We start from the raw sequence: 13,794 nt of genomic DNA on the forward strand, positions 1-13,794 counted from the left end.
CCAGTGGGCTGGATTCAGCAGCAGGTGAGCCTTGGGCTCAGGGCTCACCTCAAGCATCTTCTGCTCCCGAGGGCTGCTCTTACTAACCCTCTCAGGCCTTCTGGTCCCAGATGGCCCAGACCCTTGGTACCTAGAATTCTAGAATCTTAGAAGCTCAAAGCAGGAAGGAGCCTAAGAGAGATCCCAGTTCAATTTACACATGAAAAGGAATCCTTTCCACAACATCTCTGCTTGAAGACCTACAGTGACAGGGAGCTCACTACCTACCAAGTCAGCCCATCCCACTTCTGGAGAGCTCTCTTTGTGAGGAAGTCCTTTCTGAGGCAGAGTCCAAATCTGCCTCCCTTTGAATTCCCACTATCACTGCTGAGAGGTCTGCTCTGGAGCTGAGCAGAATCAGGTCTGCTGGATCTCTTTCCCCAATGTGACAAGCCCTCCCAACCCTTGGAGGGTTCACAAGTGGAAGGATTTGGATCTTAGGGAGCAGCACACGAAGCTGGACAGAGCCAGAATGGGGGTCTGAGCCATCATCGAGTCATGGAAAGGGTCAGAGAGGCTAAACCCCTGCAGCCCCAGAGTCCTGAAAACAGCTCAAGGTCATGTGGGGCCTCATACTGAGTCAGGCCACTCCACATCCTGCCTGAAGACAGCTTTCATGTGCTCCTCTGAGCTCCTTCAACTGACCCTCTGATGGCCGGTTTTGGTCAGCCTCTTCCAGACACTGGTTCTCTAGGTCCTTCCTAAAAATGACCCTAGCAGTGGACACAGCATCCTCTGGAGGGTGACCCTCGAGTTGTCTGAGGACCCTCTAGATGCAATTTGCTGAAACTGAGGGCAGCATTTCAGATAAATAGCAGTAGATATTAGATTATTAGATCACAGCAGATAATCTTTTAAAGGCAGCTGGTGGCACAGTGCACAGAGTGCTGGGCCTGGAGTCAAGAATACCCAAGTTCAAACCCAACCTCAGACACTTACCCCTGTGTGAGCCCGGGCAAGTCACTTAACCACTGTTTTCCTCAGTTTCCTCAGCTGTAAAATGGGGATAATCACAGCACCCACTTCCCAGAGTCGTTGTGAGGACCAAATGAGATAATTTTTTGGGAAGCACTGAGCTCAGTGCCTGGCACATGGTGGGCACTAGATAAACGTTGATTTTCTTCCTCCTAGGTCTCTTCTGGGTCTGAATCTTTATAATCCAATGGCTAGGCTCCCCAACCTGGGCAGTGGGCTTCTGCTATTACAACCTGAATCCGGCTTACCTACTTACTTGGAGAGTGTCTGGGGTGGGAGAGGTCAGTAGTGATCACTTGGGGGGTGCAGGCACGATGCCAGGCTGGGGCCAGGCTGGGATCATGCCACTTCTTATAGCCCTGCCAATAAACTAGGGTGATTCACCAGAAGGTGGGCAAAGCAGGGCCCTATAGAAGCCAGACAGGTTGGGGAGAGAGGAGATCTGGAAACCAGAAAGACCCACTGGAAATAAAAAGCTAGGTTTTATCCCTGGGTGACTCTGTCTCTGGGGCTCCATTTCTTCATCTGTCAATCCAAGTGGTTAAACTATGTTATATGAAAAGTAGCATGGCCCCAGGACAGAGAGCTGGGTCTAGAGTCAGGAAGAGCTGGGTTCAAATCCTGCCTTAGACACTTATTAGCTATCTGACCTTGGGTAAATGGCTTAACATTTGTAAGCCTCAGTTTCCTCATCTGTAAAATGGGGGTTTGGTATCTATTATTATCCAATAATTGTACTATTATTTAGCCCCTACCTCAAAGGGTCTCATTGGAGAAAATGGATGGAGACAGTTTTGCAAGCCTGAAAGCATCACAGACATTTTAGTTCTCATCCCATCTCTGAGGGCCCTTCCAATCCAACATTCAAGGACTAGGAAGAAGGCTCAATGCAGGCCTGGCAGGGACATAACCTGGGGATCTCAGGGCTCCCCATGGGCTGAGCCTCAGGGAGTAGGTCTCACTTCCAGATGGGCTCACGTGGAGATTTGCTTAAACCAGGAAATGCTGCGTCTACCACAGCTTTTGGCTACAGCATCCTATCTGTCTTCAGAGAGGTGCTAGAATCTCACTCAGCACTGCAGAGTTCTCAGAGGTCATCTTGTCTGAACTTTGACCAACAGGAACTTACCTATAAGTGCATGCATGGCATAGTCGGAAAAATACTTGACTGGCAGACAGGAAACCTGGGTACAAATACTATCTGACATTTATGCCCGCTGTGTGACCCCTACCTCCTGAAGCCTCAGTTTTCTCATCTATAAAATGTGGATAAATTAGAGTTTATCCTACCCGTGGCATTTTAAGGAAAATGCTTTGGGAGCCTTGAAGTAATATATATTACATATATATGCATGTGTGTGTGTGTGTGTGTGTGTGTGTGTGTGTGCATCCATATCCACATCCACCTTCATTGTTGTTCGGTTGTTTCAGTTGTGTCTGACTCTCCGTGACCCCATGTGGGGCTTTATTGGCATAGATACTGAAGTGGTTTGCTATTTCCTTCTCTAGCTCATTTTACAGATGAGGAAACTGAGGCAAAGAGGGTGAAGTGACTTGCCCAGGGTCGCACAGCTACTGTCTGAGGCTGGATTTGAATTCAGGTCTTCCTGACTTCCAGGTCAGTACTCTCTCCAGCTGTCTCATATGTTGGCGCACAGAGAGATGATGGTCCACACTAGCCCCCAAATCTTTGTCACAAGTCCTACTGCTGAGTTAGGCATTTTGCATCCATGTATGAGTGAGGTTAATTTCTTGACCCCAAATGGAAGACTTTCTTTCCATTTGTCCCTATTGAATTTCTTTTTCTTAGATTCAGGTGTGAGCTCTAGCTTGTCAAAGTCTTTTTGGATTCTGATGCGATTATCCAGGCTGTTAGTTTTGTATCATCTGCAAATTTGATGATGAGCGTACCCTCACATCCCTTGGTCCAAATCCCTGGCAAATCATTCACTCAAGTGAAGGATTTTACATTTATACACATTAAACTTCATCTTATTGGATTTTGCTTGTCACTGTGGTCTGCTGAGATCTTTTTGGGTCCTGATTCTAGCATCCAATTCAATCTAACTCAACAAAACATTTATTATAAACCAGCAAATGCCATGCTGGATACAGGAGATATGACCAAAAAAACCCCTAACTCTTTCTGGGCTCAAGGAGCTAGTAACCCATTAGACCAGGAGCTCCTTGAAGGGGACAGGGACAGTCTTTTGCCTTCCTTTCTACCTCCAGCATTTAGTCCAGAGCCTGGTGCATAGTAGGTGCTTAACAAATGCTTATTGTAATGAGATGCATATGAATAGACATGATCCCAGGGAGGTATGATGGGGTCATTACAAGGACACAGATATTTCTAACTGTGCCTTCCTTCTGAGATCATCATGTTTTTACTCAATCAGCATCTTGTTTGTATATATTTGTTTGCTTCTTGTCTCTCCCGTTAGACTGTAACTTCCTTGAGAGCAGAGACTATCTTTTGCCTGTCTTTGTATCCCTAGGGCTTAGCACAGGGCCTGACACATAGTAGGTGCTTAATAAACACACATGCTGATAGGGGTATGCCTTTGTTATATCAAAGAACTGGAAACAAAGGGAGTACCTTTCCACTGGGGAATATTTGCTGAACAAGTGATCATATATGAATGTAATGGAATTTTAAAAAATAACGAAAGGGATGATTTCAGAGAATCCTGGGAAGGCTTATCTGAACTGATGCAGAGGGAAGTTGAGCAGAACGGGAGAACACTTTATACTACAATAAGAACATGGGAAAGACAAACAACTTGGAAAGCCTTAAGACCTCAGATAAATGCAAGGATGAAGCAGGACGCTGAAGGGCCACCTCCTGAGAGAGGAGAGAAGGACTCTAGATGCAGAAAGGACGTGAAATTTTGGACAAGGTCAGTGAGAGAATGTTTTGCTTTACTGCAAATATCTAACACAAAGGCTGTGTGTGTGTGTGTGTGTGTGTGTGTGTTCTAGTTTGGTGGATGGTCCAAGGGAGAAGGGGGATGGGGTAACAACACTTTTTTAAAAGCACAAAAAAGTATATTATGAGGGCAGAACAAGAATCTAGGCACGGTGTTCTAAGAAATTGAAGGAGGGAGAGATGATTTTCAGTTAGGAGGAAGAGGGAAGGCTTCCTGGAGGTACCCGAGCTGAACCTTGAAGAAAGAGCGGGATTACCCATGGTATCTTGAAAAAAGTACCATCTTGGAGTCAGAAGAACTAAGATTGAGTCCAGTCTCGGATACTTAATCTTGCTGTTCCTCAGTGTCCTCATTTGAAAAATGGGAATAAAATTCGTTGTATTACCTATGTCCTTGGGTTGTTGTGAGGAAAGCACCCTTTAAATAGGAATTATGATCACTGCAGGTGAAAATGAGAGAATCTTCATATATGGATACGGGAGAAGGTAAGACAAGACAAAAATATTCTGCTGTGTGGGGACTATGGAGGGCTTTAAATGGCAGGCTAAGTTTGTGTTTTGTCCTCTAGGTAAAAAGGGGCCATTGAAGGATTAGGGGCTGGCCACTGCTGTGCATTTATTCCTGTAGCTGCGCGGCCTGAGATCTAGGAAGCCAAGTTAAAGGTTATTACCATAGTCTAGGGAAAGGTGATGAGTGCTGAGTCTAACATGTTGGCTCTGAGAGTGAGAGAGAAAGGACTGTTTGTGAGAGTACTAGGGAGGTTGAATTGGCAGGATTTGAGCACTCAGGGATGATGAGAGGTGAAAGAGGGTGAAAGCCCCAGTCTCCATTAAGGAGAGGGTCGGGAGCAGGGGCAGGTCCAAGACAAGAGGCTGCAGTAGGTCACAATCCAGAACAAGAGGCTTATCTATGCTTTTCTCCAACTCACTGATAAAATTGTAAATGATCCTCTTTTCCCTATAAATTGTAAATTTCCTCTTTTCCTTATAAATACACTCTGGCTAAATTCAACTATGGCTCAGAACTGGAAGGGGAAAGTGACTCAAATGTCCAATCAAGTGACCCTGGGAGTTGCAGCGAAGGCTTGTGGGTATGATGAAAACAGCAATCCTGGTGGGTCAGATCCAAGGAAAGGGGAACGTCTCCCCTAGGCCTCCCCAAATCTGGCCCCAAATGCCTCTCTTAGAGAAGTCTCTCCAGACTGATGTCAGCCAGGTTAGCATCCCCAGCTTCAGTGATCGCCCTACCCAGGGGAAAAATATAAACTAAATTAACTAGAGGAGCTAGAAGCCAGGACCCTTGGGTCTCCACTTCTTCAGAGATGTCTATCTCATTCTCTTTGATGGGTGTGGGAGAGAAACCTTTGGCAGGGCAGGGCAGGGCAGGATAGGGGTAAGGATTTGGAGATTTTCTTGGCATCCTTTGTCCTCCTAACCTGGGGCTAGAGAGAGGATAAAACAAGAGGTTTAAAAAAAAGATAGAGAGGGAGTAAGGAAAGTCACAGGGAAGGGAGAGGAAGGCAGCAGGTATGTCCATATTTCTCCAATATGAGGAAGGGGAGCCCTGGGAAAGTTGACCCACCTCTCCAGTTGGGCTCTCCCATTGCTTAACTCTGAGCCTGCAAGCTGCTGAGAAGGTGCTGACTAGCATGGGCAGAGGACATTCCTCACCAGGGGGAAATCTTCACTTACCCAATTAAAAAAACCCAAATTAGACAGTGGTTAGGGAGCACCTAGCTGCTATGAAGGATCATCTGGTCCATGTGAACTGCATCTCAAGGGCCTGAAAAAGCCCATGAGTGGGATGCCTGAATCTCTGTAAGAGAGATCTCTGAAAAATCATGGAGAATATGCAAGAAGTAGGGGCCCAGGCCTGGAGAGAAACAATGGTATTATGGTTTTCAAAAGAGAAAAGAGAATGGAGGCTGAGAACTACTGATCGGGAACCTGCTTTGGTCACCTGGAAAAATTCTAGACCATTTGATTAAAGGGTAGAGAACAGCTGGAAAGGGAAGTAGTGAGAAGGAAAAGCCAGCATGCATTCATCAAGGGCATGCCAGACTGATCTTAATTCCTTTTGTAACCAGTGGCCCTTCTTGTTGGAGTTGGGGAGGGAGGAGAGGGAAAGACAGAGACAGAGAGAGACAAAGTCAGAGTGAAACAAAGGGGCAGAGACAGAGCAACAGAGAGACAAAGAGGCAAAGACAGAGAAAGACAGAGATCCAGAGATCAATGGGGGGGAGGGAGGGAGGGAGGGAGAGAGAGAGAGAGAGAGAGAGAGAGAGAGAGAGAGAGAGAGAGAGAGAGAGAGAGAGAGAGAGAGATTGGCAGAAAAATTTCTGATGATCCTGGCTCAGGAAACTCATTTTCATTGCCCCTTCATCCTGGGCTGCAGCCTTTCAATAGGACAAAATGATGCTCTCTATCTCTCATCATCCCCTTTTCATTGTTACTGTTTTTCTTCTGCTTCACCTGGATTCAGATTTCTGGAAGAGCAGGGAGAGCAGCCAGTGGCCAGAGCATGTGCAGAGGCTTGGACTCCAGAAGCTGAAGTAGCTAGGAACAATAGCACCAGGGGAACCAGAAGCTAGTGCGAATGGAAAACATTCTCATCCTGAAGCAAAGCCTTGAAGCCCAGGAGCCTTGAGAACGCTAAGAGCTGCTGGGGCTGCTGGGATGATGAAGTAGATGAGCTGACTTCTCTCTTTTAGCCTTTGATTCTGGAATGGAGTTTAAATGCTTAGCTTCCTCATCCTTTTCCCTGTGCATGGGTCTGAAGATCAGAAAGAACTGGGAGGAGGGTTGGGAGATGACAGAAGGTGAATGTGTTCTGTACAGGAATGTCAGGTTTTATTTTCCTCTTCATTTTATTCTATGTATGATAAATTAGGGGATTACAGCACAAGGAGTCTCTGAATGCACTGGACAGGAAATCCAGACATGTTGGGGGCGAGAGCTAGTTACAAAGAGTAGATTTTGTATTTTAATATTTTGAGCAATATTCCACATCCCTTAGATTAAATTCAGACTAGGCCTCTGAGAGAGAAATCGAAGCTGTTTAATACCACCTCAGTGGGTTTGGCAGGTATTTGCAGAATGAGCGTCCCCTGGGGGCCAGTAGTAGTAGTGCAGTCTCTTAGGAGAGCGTTATCTCCCACATATGTCAAAGGACCTCCTAGTGAACAATTCATATATTGCACTCCCTTGCTGGATATGTAGTACAATGACATGCTGTCTTTCTGGAAACTTAACAAAGGCAGCTCTTGAGCTACCCAACCCCAGGGTCTGAGATCAGATGTCACAGTCACAGTCTAGACAGGTTCCTAGTGTCAGATGTCATACTTTTTGGACTAGACAATTAGAAATGGCAGATTAAGGGAATGAATAGAAGTAGTTTAATTAGATTTCGTCTAAGTATTTCACAGAATCTCTCACACTATTATTTTTCTTAACAAGGTGGAGAAATGTGGCTTAGAGACAGCTCATTTATATGGATTTGGAACTGATTAAAAGGTCAGATCCAAAGAGTAGACATTAATTGGACCATGTCATCTCAGAAAGAGGTTTCCAGTGGAGTGCCCTAGGAATCTGTGCTTGGGACTAGGTTGTTTTATTAATACCTTTGTTGAAGGCAAAGAGAACAAGCTAATCAAAGTTGCAGTTGAAAAATAAAATTGGGAATGAAAGCTAACATGTTGGATGATAGAGTGAAGATCTTGACAGGCTAAGACAATGGACTGAATCTAATAAGATGAAGTTTAATAGCGATGAATGGCACCAAAAGTCATCTTCACATGTCCTAGTGGAAGTTAGGGCCAGATGACAATTTGTGTGAAAATGCTCTGGGAATGTGAGTGGGCCAACCACGGGGGATGGTCAGAAGAGCTGATGCAATCTTGGGCTACCCTAAGAGAGGATCGGTCTGCAGGGCACAAGAGGCGGAGCTCTGTTGCACTCTGCCATGGTCAGGCAATGTCTGGAGCACCAGCTCGAGTTCTGAGGGTCAAATTTTTGGAGAATGTTGACAAGTTAGAAAGCATCCTGAAGATCGTGACTGGTCAGGGGACTGTGACATTTGAGAACTGGCTAAAGAACTGGGGGTGCTGAGCTTGGAGAAGAGAGGCCTTGCTTAGCAGGCCTTTCAAATCTCTGAAAGGCTGTCATTTTGAAAGCAGCTGCACTCATTCTGCTTCGCCCCGAGGGCAGGACGAGGGGTGATGGGTGGAAGCTGCAGAGGCAAGTCTAGGCTCCAATCTAAGGAAAACATTTGCTCCTCACACTTAGCGCTGTCCAGGGACAGAATGAGCTGCCTCAGGAGGCAGGGACTCCCTCCATCACTGGAGGACTTCCAGAGCATGCTGGTTCACCAGTCATTGGGGAGGGGCGGCATTTATAAGCTGGACTAGTCAGCCTGGGAGGTCTCCTTGAACTCAGACTCTGCATGAGGGGTTTGGGGAGAGGACAGAAGGGGACATAGTTAGGAAGGAGGAGGGGTGATGTCCCTGGCCATTTGTCTCATGCTTGGAGTTTCCAAAGCGGTTTCCACACCTTTTCTCAGTTTATCACCCCAGCTCTGAGGGGGTAGGCACTATGGGCATCGCCATCCTTATCTGAAATGTTGTAATAATCACATTGTCTACCTTCCCTGCAGGGAGTATGAAAGGACATTGTGTAATTCAGGTGGTTTGGAAACCTTAAAGCAAAATACTAATGCCCACTATTGCTCCAGGTGATGTCATCTGCTCCCCCAGGATTCATGATCATCTCTGCAGATAATGCTGAGATTTACATATCTGGTTCTGCTCTCTGCCCTAGTCAGACACATCCGACTGCACAGCTCATGAGCATGGCAAGGTCAACATGCCCAGGGTGGAATCCAGGAGCTCACAGTCCTTTTCCAATCTTCCCTGTTTCTATTGAGGGTCCCGGGTTTGCAGCCTCAGTCATCCTTGACTCCTCTTTCCCCAGTAAGCTGTCAAGTAGCACCTCCTCTGCTCTCCCACTTCCACAAGCCCTCCTCTCCCCTTACCTGGATCACTGCACTAGCTTCCAATGTGGTTTTCCTGAGCCTAATCTCTGCTTATCTCCAATCCTCCACACAACTGCCAAACTAATCTTCCTGATGCACCAGTTTGACCATGTTACTACCTTAAAAATCTCAAATGTCTTCAGGGGCTTTAGGATAAAATACAAGTTCTTAAGCCTGGCATTTAAAGGGCCACCCCCTCCCAAGCTGGCTCTAGCTACCTTTCCAGATAGTTCAAGAACTCTACATTCCAGACGAGCTGGCCTATCTGCTGGCCTCTGAACACAGTATTCCACTGCCACTAAGTCCTCACCTACACATGCCTAGAATCCTTAGCTTCCTTCAAGGTCCAAGTTGGGTGCGGTCTGCAATGGATGGAAGGAATAAAAGAAGGAAGGGAAGGACAGAGGAAGGAAAGGAAGGCACAAAGGGAAGGAAGGAGGGAAGAATGAAGTAAGGGAGGGAGGGGAGAGAAGAAAAGAGGAAGAGAGGGAAGGAGGAAGGGAAGAGGAAAGGAAGGGAGAGAAAAAGGAAGAAAGGGAAGGAGGGAAGGAGTGGAGAAGGAAAGAGGGAAGGAAAAGAAGGAAAAAAGGAGAGAGAAAAAGGAAGGAAGAGAGGGGGAGGAAGGGAAGAGAGAATGAAAGAAGGAAGGAAGGAAACAATTCATTAAGTACCTATTATGTCCCAGGTATTGTGCTAAACTCCATACAAATATTATCTCATTAGATCCTCACAACAACCCTGCAAAGTAAATGCTGTTTTATTTCCATTTAACTGTTGAAGAAACTGAGGCAAACGGAGGTTAAGCGACTTGCCCAGGGTCATACAGCTAGTAAGTGTCTGAGGACAGATTTGAACTCGGGTCTTCCTGAGCCTAGGCCCAGCGCTCTCTCCACTCTCTCACCTAACAGGAAAACTTCCCAAAAGTCCCCTCCCAGCTCTCAGAGCTCATGTTCCACGTTCGAATTGTCTTGGCCCTGGTGACAAGGGTCTTGGGAAGAATGACACGGCCACATCTGGGCAGCAATTGCTGGCCTTCCTAGAGACACGTCACGTCCCGCACAGTCAGCGGTGCCCCCCAGACTTGTCAGTCAGCCCGACAGTTTGTGATGGAGCCCGGGAGGAGACGTTGCCCACCTGAGGTCTTCGCAGACCTTCTGAGTCCTCCACCATCCCCATCCCTCTGTCTCTCCCACCATCCATGCCTGGGACACAGGAGGTGTGCAGCAGCATCTGGAGAGTTGCCCTGAGTTTGCCCATCCCCCCAGGCCCCAGCTCTTTGTGGTTAGACCTGCCCAGCCCTGGGCAATCCTGGTAGAAGCCACCCCGCTAACTCTGGCTAAGGGAGGAGGCGACCACTCCTAAGGGGCCTATAACCACAGCCTATCCTGATGATTTCTGACTTGGATACAGGCTGGCTCCTGATGCCTGCCTTGGAGGAGTGTGGCTGCACTGGAGATGACTCTTTACTGGGAGGGCAGGAGTCTCTCAATGGATGAGGCCACGTCCCCTGCTCAGAACTGACCCATGGCTCCTCATGCCTGATTGAAGAAAGTTCTGGTTCTTGCTATGGAGTGCCAGGTCTGCCATGATCTGGAGCTGGAAAGGGCCCGAAGGGCCACTGTGTTTAACCCCACCGCCTATTTAACCAATGATGGTATGAGGGCGAGGCCATGGCCTGGATCATAGACAGAATGAATATCAGGTGGGATTTGAACCCAGATCTTCTCACCCCAGTTCCAGGTCCCAGATTCTCAACCTCCGGGTCATCTTTGACCCCTCACTCTCCCTCATCCCACCAGTCCAACCTGCGGCCAAGTCTTGTAGGTTCTCCTCTCATGGTACCTCATACTTGTCCCCTTCACTCCACTCACACAGCTACCCCCTTGTTCAGACCCTGAACTATCATGCTAACCTCCCAACTGGCCTCTTTGCCTCAAGCCTGTCCCCCCCTCCAATCCATCCTCCACACAATGGCCAATGTAATATTCCTAGAGCCCATGTCTGACCATGACGCAGCATGGCTCAGAACACTTCAGTAGCCCCCCCCCCTTCACCTCCTGGCATCTGCAAGCCTATGACATAGCCCTCTTCTTTGCACACCCTACATTCCGGGAGAACTGGCCTTCCTCCTATTTATCACACATGACATTCCATCGCCACACCTGTGCCAAGGCTGACCCCCATGCCAGGAACGCTGTCCTTCCTCACTGGCCTGTCAGAATTTCCAGCTTTCTTCTAAGCTCTGCCTGTCAGTTCAGGTGCTGCCTCCTCCATAGACCCTTCTGACCCCCCCACCTCCACCCCACCTCCCAGCTACTCCTCTCAGCGATTTAGTATTACCTTTGGACACATTTTGTTACCTCCTTATAGGAGTACAGGAGGGTCACCAATAGCACATAAGCTCCTTGTGGCAAGGGGCTATTGTATTTCTGTTTCTATCCTCAGTGCCTAGTACAGGACCTGGTATGTAGTAGGTGCTTAATAATTGCTTGCTGCTGATAACAATACTTAACAGTTACTAATGCTGTCTTCATTGCCATATCCAGTGGCGTTTTCTCCATCCTCATTCTCTTTGGCCTCTCTGCAGCCTCTGACACTGTTAATCACCCTCTCCTCCGTGGCACTCTCTATTTCTAGGTTTTGGGGGCATTGCTTTCTCCTGGTTCTCTGGTCTCTTTTGCCACACATTTGTCCAGATCCTGCCAGTGACCAGGGTGTCCTTCAGGGCTCTGTCCTGGGCCCTCTCCTTTTCTCCTTCTATATTCTTTGTTGATTTATGACACAGGGCTCTTTCACATCCTGAGCTTTCTTGGTCTAGCAAAAAGAATCATTTTACCGAGATCTGACCTGTACCCATTGTCTGGAATGCCACTCATTCCTTTCCACTGATCCAGATCTTAGTCATTCCTTAAGGCCTTCCTTGCTCCAGTCTTCCTTCCCGGCAGCTCCAGGCTGCAGGTGCACTCTCCCTGCGTTCCCACTTGCCTTCACCCCTTATTCCCTCTGCCATGTATCTTGTCTCGTTGATCATAATGAATAATTGTGCCTCATTGAGCACATTAATATCTGCAATCTCATTAAATCCTCACATAGTCCCTGTGAGGGATGTAGTACAATTATCGCTCCCATTTCACAGATGAAAAAATGGAAATAAAAAGTTTTCATGCTTTGTCCAAGTATTTTGAGCCCACGAAGTGTCCGAACCAGGCCTGAAACCCAGGGCTTTTCATTATACCACACCTGTAAGACCTCAGTTCAAATCCTCTCTGTGCTGATTTCTAGCTATGGGAAGTCGGGGCAACTCTCTGAACCTCCATTTGCTCATCTACAAAATGGAGGCAGTGAACTAGCCAATGTTTGGGGTCCCTTCCTGCTCCAAGCCTTGCAAGCAACACTAGTATCTTGTCCTTTTTCCTTCTCTAACTGGGTTATTATGTGTCCCCTTAGCTACACTGCCAGACTCAGGGGCCACGCCTTTCCCTTTGTATGGAATAATTGGAGGGGCTTGGGGTTTGCCAAACGCCTTATGAGCAAGGTCCCCACAATGAGCCTGGGAGATAAGGCTTACAGGCATCGTCCCCACTTTACAGAGAAGGTCTAATGTTAGCACAGCTATGTTTCAGAGGCAGGATTTGAACTCAGGTTTTCCTGACTCCCAGTTCAGCATTCTCTCCACTACACTAATGCCTCTTCCCTAACTATTCTCCACAGTGTCCAGTCCATAAGAAGTGTTTGGTAAACATGAATTTCACATGCTTGGCCCAGGAGAATGTTTACAGATTGTATCCTTGTGGGCAGCACAATATAGATGCATGACCCCTGAACCAGGATTTGGGAGAACTGGACCCTGACTCAGTGTGTAACCTTGGGCAAACGAATTTGTCTCAGTGGGACTCAGTTTCCTCAACTGTAAAATGAGAATTCCTTTACCTTTTAATTTCTAAGGTCATTCTAGTTCAAAATAGGTGTGATTTTATGAGCTTTCAGTGTTGTGGAGTACCAATTTACAGTCAGAAGATACAAGTTCAAAACCTCCTCTGACATCTCACGATCTCTATCATTCTGGACAAGTCACTTAATGTCCATCAGCTTCAGCTTCCTCATCTGTTAACTTCTTTGTATTCCTTCAGGGCTGAGTCTATGCTACTTAGAGCCTGTAGAATTTTTTGTCACAGAGTAGACTCAAACAGAAGGAGCTATGTTGGTCTCCACTGAAAAAGCGGTGGGTTGGCCAGGCAAGGATTGAGCCTTGGACCACAGTCCGTGATATGGACTCAATGACCAACCACCTTTCAGTGAAAGGTGATCCATCAGCATGGATCTGGAGGACTACAGTGTTACAGCTCTGGCTGGTAACAATGAATCACCGAGATGAGATAGTTCAGAGAAACCAGATAATGTTTCAACGGTGCCTAATGAGAAGGCAGGCCATTTGTCCCACACCTCCGGAGGGTTGGTTTGGGGCTGTGTGAAGGGAAGGATAGATCAAGGGAAGCATAGAAGGCATTATCGGCCAAACCAAAAGGTTCTGAGAACTGAAAATATTTTCAGAAGCCCTGCTTTACTTGCTTTATAAATGTCACATGATCTCAGTTACTACTTCTATTTACACATATCTATCTCCACCTCCAGCCTTGATCTCTTCCCCTGATTTCCTATATCCACACTTGGCTATTTCTCTAGTCCCTAACCAAGGGTGTGCTGGTAAATGTTTAACAACTGGCTGGGGGTGGGGTGGGGTGCGGCGGGAAATGTATGCAGTTTAATCTGCATGACCAATATTTTCTCCATCACTGTGTTAAGTCTAGACAGTGAACAAAAC

The 13,794-nt window shown here is 47.1% G+C and overlaps 1 protein-coding gene across 1 annotated transcript in view; it reads right to left on the reverse strand.

Moving 5' to 3' along the window:
• Nucleotides 1-13,794, reverse strand: part of LRRC4B (leucine rich repeat containing 4B) — a 32,677-nt gene that overhangs the window by 2,892 nt on the left and 15,991 nt on the right.

Source organism: Phascolarctos cinereus, unplaced genomic scaffold (genome assembly GCF_003287225.1).
Source record: "Phascolarctos cinereus isolate Bilbo 61053 unplaced genomic scaffold, phaCin_HiC Scaffold_726;HRSCAF=1367, whole genome shotgun sequence".
Taxonomy (NCBI): domain Eukaryota; kingdom Metazoa; phylum Chordata; class Mammalia; order Diprotodontia; family Phascolarctidae; genus Phascolarctos; species Phascolarctos cinereus.